Below are 6,000 nucleotides of genomic sequence, written 5' to 3'. Positions count from 1 at the left end.
TGGTTCCCCTTGTTCCAATACTTGGTCCAAAGTTTTCACTTATAACCTGGGTGGAATTGTACTGAGCGCATTGTACAAAACAAAATTTTTAAAGTAGAAATTGTTTGTTGCGCTTGTGAATTTAGCAACATTTGGATTTAAAGTTTTAAAACGATATAATCGGTGACTATAGGCTCCTTTTACAAAGATGCGCTAGCGGTTTAACTCGCGTAATAGCGCGCGCTAAACTGCCGGCCATGCTAGCCGCTACCGCCTCCTCTTGAGCAGGCGGTAGTTTTTAGGCCAGCGCAGGGGTTAGCGCATGATGAAAAATCACGCGCGTTAACCCCGCTAGCGCGGCTTAATAAAAGGAGCCCTATAAGTTGTTACTGTACTCAGCATTTGGAGGATATAATTTACTATAGCTGGAATGCTGATAGGTTCATATGAAAAAAATCCCAAGTATTTGAGACGTAGGAGTAATGTCAAGAAGTACGTTTTTCAGGGAGAGAGGGTAGTGGATGCTTGGAATGCCTTCTGGCGAAGGTGGTAGAGAAAAAATGGTTACAGAATAAAAAATTAAAAAAAAGCTATGGGATACACAAAAGATCCTTAAATTCAAAACGGATGGAATCAAAATAAAACTTATCATTGCTTAGATAGCAATTCCAGTAGTAGGGAAATAGGGCCAGTACTGTTTTTCCCAAATACTGTATGGAGAAACAGTGCAGACTTTTACAGGCTCTGTCTCAATTATGGAAATACGGATTTGGATGGATGTCTTTAGTGAATCACGTCCCTGCCTACTTTGCATGCCGTTCCCCTCATTTACATGCACGGATCGTAATCGGATTGGCACAGAGGTAAGTGAATCAGGCCGGAGTAAAATCGGGTCGCAAATCGATCAGTACACGATCAGTTTGCTTAGTGAATCTAGGCCAAAGTTGGGGCAGTCTCCATCAAGGGCTATACATGTAGTCCAGTGATTTTCCACTCTTTTTTGTTCCGTATTTTTCCGACGGAATGAAAAAAGTGGAAAATCACTGGACTAAGTTTATAGCCCTCGATGGAGACTGCCCCAACTTTGTTGGTTGGGCTGAGAACTTTTCAGCAGCCCCTTGTATTAGATAGATTGTTTATTTCTATGCCTTACACTCTGCACTAGATTTTAAAATGCAGCTACCCTCCACCTCTGTTCCCGCTAAGCTGAGCGGGAGTCTTCCGACTGAATTGCTGCTGGCGAGGGGCAATGTTTCAACATTGTGTTTTCAATAGCATGGGATAGATGGGAAGAATCCCCTTTTCTCTCTCTAGCTATTGAAAAAATGTGATAGTGAAACAGCACCCTCCACTGGCAGGACTGTAGGATGAGAACTCCAGCTCAGCTTAGAGGGAACAGTGACCACCACCACACCATCATCACTACCACCCCCCTCTTCGTACCTCTGAAATTCAAGAAGTAACTTTTTGGAAAGTTAGTTCAGCAAATCCAATTGCAAACTATTTGCTGGGAGTAAAATTTTATGAGGTGTTTCACTGCTGTTAGAAATATTTGTGGAAGCTTACTAAGGAATTACATATACTAAAACTTGCTCCAACAGCCACCTTCTATTGCCATCTGGATCTATCATTCTGATTGATCACTATGTAATTGGTTATTATTGAGCCTAATTTAACCCTATACACTCACACATCCATCTAGTCTGTCTGCTGTACCTGACATTCTACAAATTACTTACTCATGCAAATAATGGCCCAGGGCAGCCTTCCACAATATTCATACTTAATTATACAAATGCTTTTTGTTTGCTTTTTATCTAAATAAGATTATGCTTCCTTCCATATGTTTATTCTCGCCTTGATGAAAGCAAAATTTAATTTTCATGCAGATGCACTGAACAAGATCGTTCTCAATAGTGCTGAGTTTTATATAAACCCACAAATCAGTCTGATTTGGGGGAAGCTAACAGAATTAGTGGATAATATTCAAAGAGTCATGCTGGGTTTTTTTGGTGTGTGGTTTGTTTTTTTTTTTTTTAATCAGATCAACTGTGAATTGGCTAAATTTGTAAATCTTTGAAAAGCACCATTTGTATGGAAACATTGCTTGGATTCTGGCACCTACCATATTTAAGAACATAAGAATAGCCTTACTGGGTCAGACCAGTAGTCCATCAAGCTAGTAGCCCGATTTCACGGTGGCCAATCCAGGTCAATAGTACCTGGCTAATACCCAAGAAGTAGCAACATTCCATGCTACCGATCCAGGGCAAACAGAGGCTTCCTCAATAACAGATTATGGACTTTTCCTCCATGAAATTGTCCAAACCTTTCTTAAAACCAGCTATGCTATCCGCTCTTACCACAACCTCTGGCAATGTGTTCCAGAGCTTTACTATTCTCTAAGTGACAATAAATTTCCTCCTATTGGCTTTAAAAGTATTTCCCTGTAACTTCATCGAGTGAACCCTAGTCTTTGTAATTTTTGACAGAGTGAAAAATCGATCCACTTGTACCCGTTCTATTCCACTCATGATTTTGTAGACTTCAATAACATCTCCCCTCAGCCGTCTCTTTTCCAAGCTGAAGAGCCCTAACCGTTTTAGTCTTTCCTCATATGAGAGGAGTTCCATCCCCTTTATCATCTTGACCACTCTTCTTTGAACCTTTTCTAGTGTCACTATATCTTTCTTGAAATAAAGTGATCAGAATTGAACGTAATATTCCAGATGAAGTTGCACCATAGAGCAATATAGGGGCATTATAACATTCTTAGTCTTGTTAACCATCCCTTTTTTAAAAAAATAATTCCTAGCATCCTAGCAGTTACTGCTGAAACCTTTGAACTGAAGGTTGTGGGTTTAAGTCCTCAGTTTTCAGCAGGATCTATTTGAATTGGCCACCATTGGATGCAGGACATTGGGGTAGACTGGCCATTTGTCTGATGCAGTATGTTTATTCTTAACTAGTCTTTAAGCCTGTTACATTAACGGGTGCTAGAATAGATGTGTCTGTCTGTCTTTCTTTCTTTCTTTCTGTCTCTCTCCTTGTCTGCTTTCTGTCTCTCTCCTCGGCTGTCCACCACCACTCCTTGCCTGCTCCTCCTGTCCAGCAATAGCCCTTCTCCCTTCCTTTTACCTCCCCCATGTCCAGCAGCACCCCTTCCCTGCTCTCCCTGTCCAGCAGCAGCCCTTCTCCCTTCCTTTTATTTATTTGTTTTTTATTTATTTCGATTTTTATCCCGTTCTACCAATAGCTCAGAATGGCCTACAAGCAAACATTCACAGTGGAGTATATTTGGACAGTACAAAGATTATACAGTAGTTCAAGTACGGAGATTATACAGCAAATTAAGTACAGGTTAAAAATGGACTATACAGCAGTTTAAGTACAGGTTAAGAGAGGACTATACAGTAATTTTAGTAGGGGTTCAGGAAGGGGGGAGGAGGGAAGAAGGAAGGAGGAGTTTAAGGGTGGATTGCAGTTGTCATTTTAGTTGAAGAGGAGGGTCTTTACCACTTTCCGGAAGGTCATCGATGAGTTCTGTGATCTGAGTTGTGGGAGGGAGTTGGTTCCAGAGTTGGGGGATGAAGTGGCTGTAGGAGCGTTTACGAGCAGTTTCTGACAGGAGAGACCTTCCTGGGGGGATGCATAGGCGTTTCTCTATTTCTAAGTGGATGGGGCAGGTGGGTGTGTACAGGGTTAGTTTGGACTTTATGTAGGCTGGAGTGGAGGCATAAATTATTTTGTGTGCTATTACCAGGGCCTTGAATGCGCAGCGTTGGTTAATCAGAAGCCAGTGCTCTTCGTGGAGGGCTGGGGAGATGGGGTCGTGGTAGTTGAGGCTGTGCAGGAGGCGGATTGCTGAATTTTGTACCCGCTGGAGGCGCTTAAGATTTTTTTTGGCTACTCCATTAAATAGGAAGTTGCAGTAATCCATCCCCACTGTCCAGCAGCACCCCTTCCCTGCTTCCCCTGTCCAGCAGTAGCCCTTCTCCCTTCCTTTTACCTCCCCCCTGTCCAGCAGCAGCCCTTCTCCCTTTGTTTTACTTCCCCCTGTCCAGCAGCAACCTTCCTGCTCCCCCTGTGCAGCAGTAGCCTTGTAAATATTTTTCCTTACCTGCTCCTCCTGTCCAGCATCTGCTAGGCTGTGCAGCCTCAGGCCTTTTGCTAGGCCGGCCCAACTTACAATATCGAAGTGGGATGGCCTAGTAAATGTTCCGCGGCTGCTTGAGGAGACCATGACTGCTGCTGCCGCTGGTCCAGGAGTGAGAAGAAGAGGTGTCCCGGCAGCGGCAGCAAGTCAGCCAGCGTCGGAGATGGAAGAAGAGGTGTCCCGGCAGCCAGGAGGAAGTTGAGGAAAGCACTGCACATGCTGCAAATCTCCACAGGCCACACGTGTGCATGAAGCGCACATGCTGCACACTGTAGTACCATGTCTCTGCCACGGAGCTATGGGTCATGGAGGCAGGGATCACGGCGTGTCAACTGCGCATGTGCGGTAAGGGTTTTATTATTATTGATTTTCTAAAAGTGTAGATTCAGAATTTGTGGCAAATTAATAAAGAATCAGACTTTGGGGCTAAATTTTGGTAAGCAGTTACTTGCTAGGGCTGGTCCAACCATTAGGCATGACTAGGCAGTTGCCTAGGGCAGCAGCTTTTTTGAGTGCAGCAAAAAACAGCTGTAGTCAAAGCAAAACAATAGATCTTGACAGCCACACTAGTTCAAAGAACCATCAGCACAAACATTCTATAAAATGGAGGCTTAAAGTATATGTAATGATCATGATTGTTGAGTTTAATTAGCAAAATCTTGGGGGTGGGGGGAGAAGCTACAGGCTAGGGCTGTGAAACTGTGATATGGGGTGGGTGCAAGTTTAGGGCACTCTATGGGCTAAACCGATTCACACCACCTCCCAGAGGTTGACACAGAGAGGAACATATACTCTATTAGAAATTAGGAAATATTATATGTTTCTGGTTTCTAGATCCAAGCTTACAGCCCTGATTATAATGGCCAGTAACAGTCACAAGGGCCAAGGGTTATAAAATTACTTATTGTCCAATCCTTTCTTAAACCCCAGTACTGTACGCTGCCCTATAACGTCCTCTGGAAGCGCATTCCAGGTGTCCACCACACGTTGGGTAAAGAAGAACTTCCTAGCATTTGTTTTGAATCTGTCCCCTTTCAACTTTTCCAAATGCCCTCTTGTTTTTTTATTTTCTGAAAGTTTGAAGAATCTGTCCCTCTCTACTCTCTCTATGCCCTTCATGATCTTGTAAGTCTCTATCATATCCCCTCTAAGTCTCCTCCTTATTCATTTTTCAGCCACTGTAGATGAGAAATCTAGTGTAATGTAGAAGTTGCTAATTTTAGGGGGTGATTGTTTCAGGAAATTGAGGCAAGGGATATATTGTATGGCAGTGTGATTTAAATACTATGTCTACGGTTTAGGATTGCTCAAATAGCACATTAACACCTCTATTTCTTTGGACTAATGATGCATCACTAGTATTCACCTGTCCTTCATATGAGGAATATTTAGTACTTTTTAGAGAGTTTAGATATAATTGTGCGTTTTGAATTCTCTCTATCCAGATTTATTGGAAGTAGGGATTCTCATAAAATTAAGTCATGTCTAAAGGTGGGGAGGAGTTTGAGTGAACCAGTGATGGTATTACAATTTGAACATGTACTTTATAAAATACATTCTACTGTACCAGCATTCATTTACACATACTCTTGAGCAAGCAGAATATTTGCACCCTCAATCTAAGCACAATTTCTGCAGAATGTGTGCTATTATCTCATATAGTACCAGGAAGTCATGTATCAAAACTGAATACAATTGTATAACTCCATTAATCTGTAATGCCATTTCAGAATTTCTAAATGAAATTCTGTTTTCTTCTAATTACCAATCAGCAATTTTGTGACTGAGCCCAATGGAATCTTTCCTTACAACTCAAGGGGAAAAAGCAGCGTGAACGAACAGCATGAAATGATTAAAGATGACCT

General features: G+C 42.3%; 1 protein-coding gene across 1 annotated transcript in view; it reads left to right on the top strand.

The window, feature by feature from the left end:
* Nucleotides 1-736: 736 nt before the first annotated feature.
* Nucleotides 737-6,000, top strand: part of USH2A (usherin) — a 45,707-nt gene continuing 40,443 nt past the window's right edge. Inside the window, exon 1 of the mRNA XM_033935807.1 lies at nt 737-842. The gene's annotated coding sequence lies outside the window, so the exon portion shown is untranslated. The remainder of the gene's footprint in view (nt 843-6,000) is intronic.

The sequence above is a fragment of the Geotrypetes seraphini genome, chromosome 3 (assembly GCF_902459505.1).
Source record: "Geotrypetes seraphini chromosome 3, aGeoSer1.1, whole genome shotgun sequence".
Taxonomy (NCBI): domain Eukaryota; kingdom Metazoa; phylum Chordata; class Amphibia; order Gymnophiona; family Dermophiidae; genus Geotrypetes; species Geotrypetes seraphini.
Note: the sequence above shows the minus strand (reverse complement) of the source record. Positions and strands in the feature narration are given on the sequence as shown.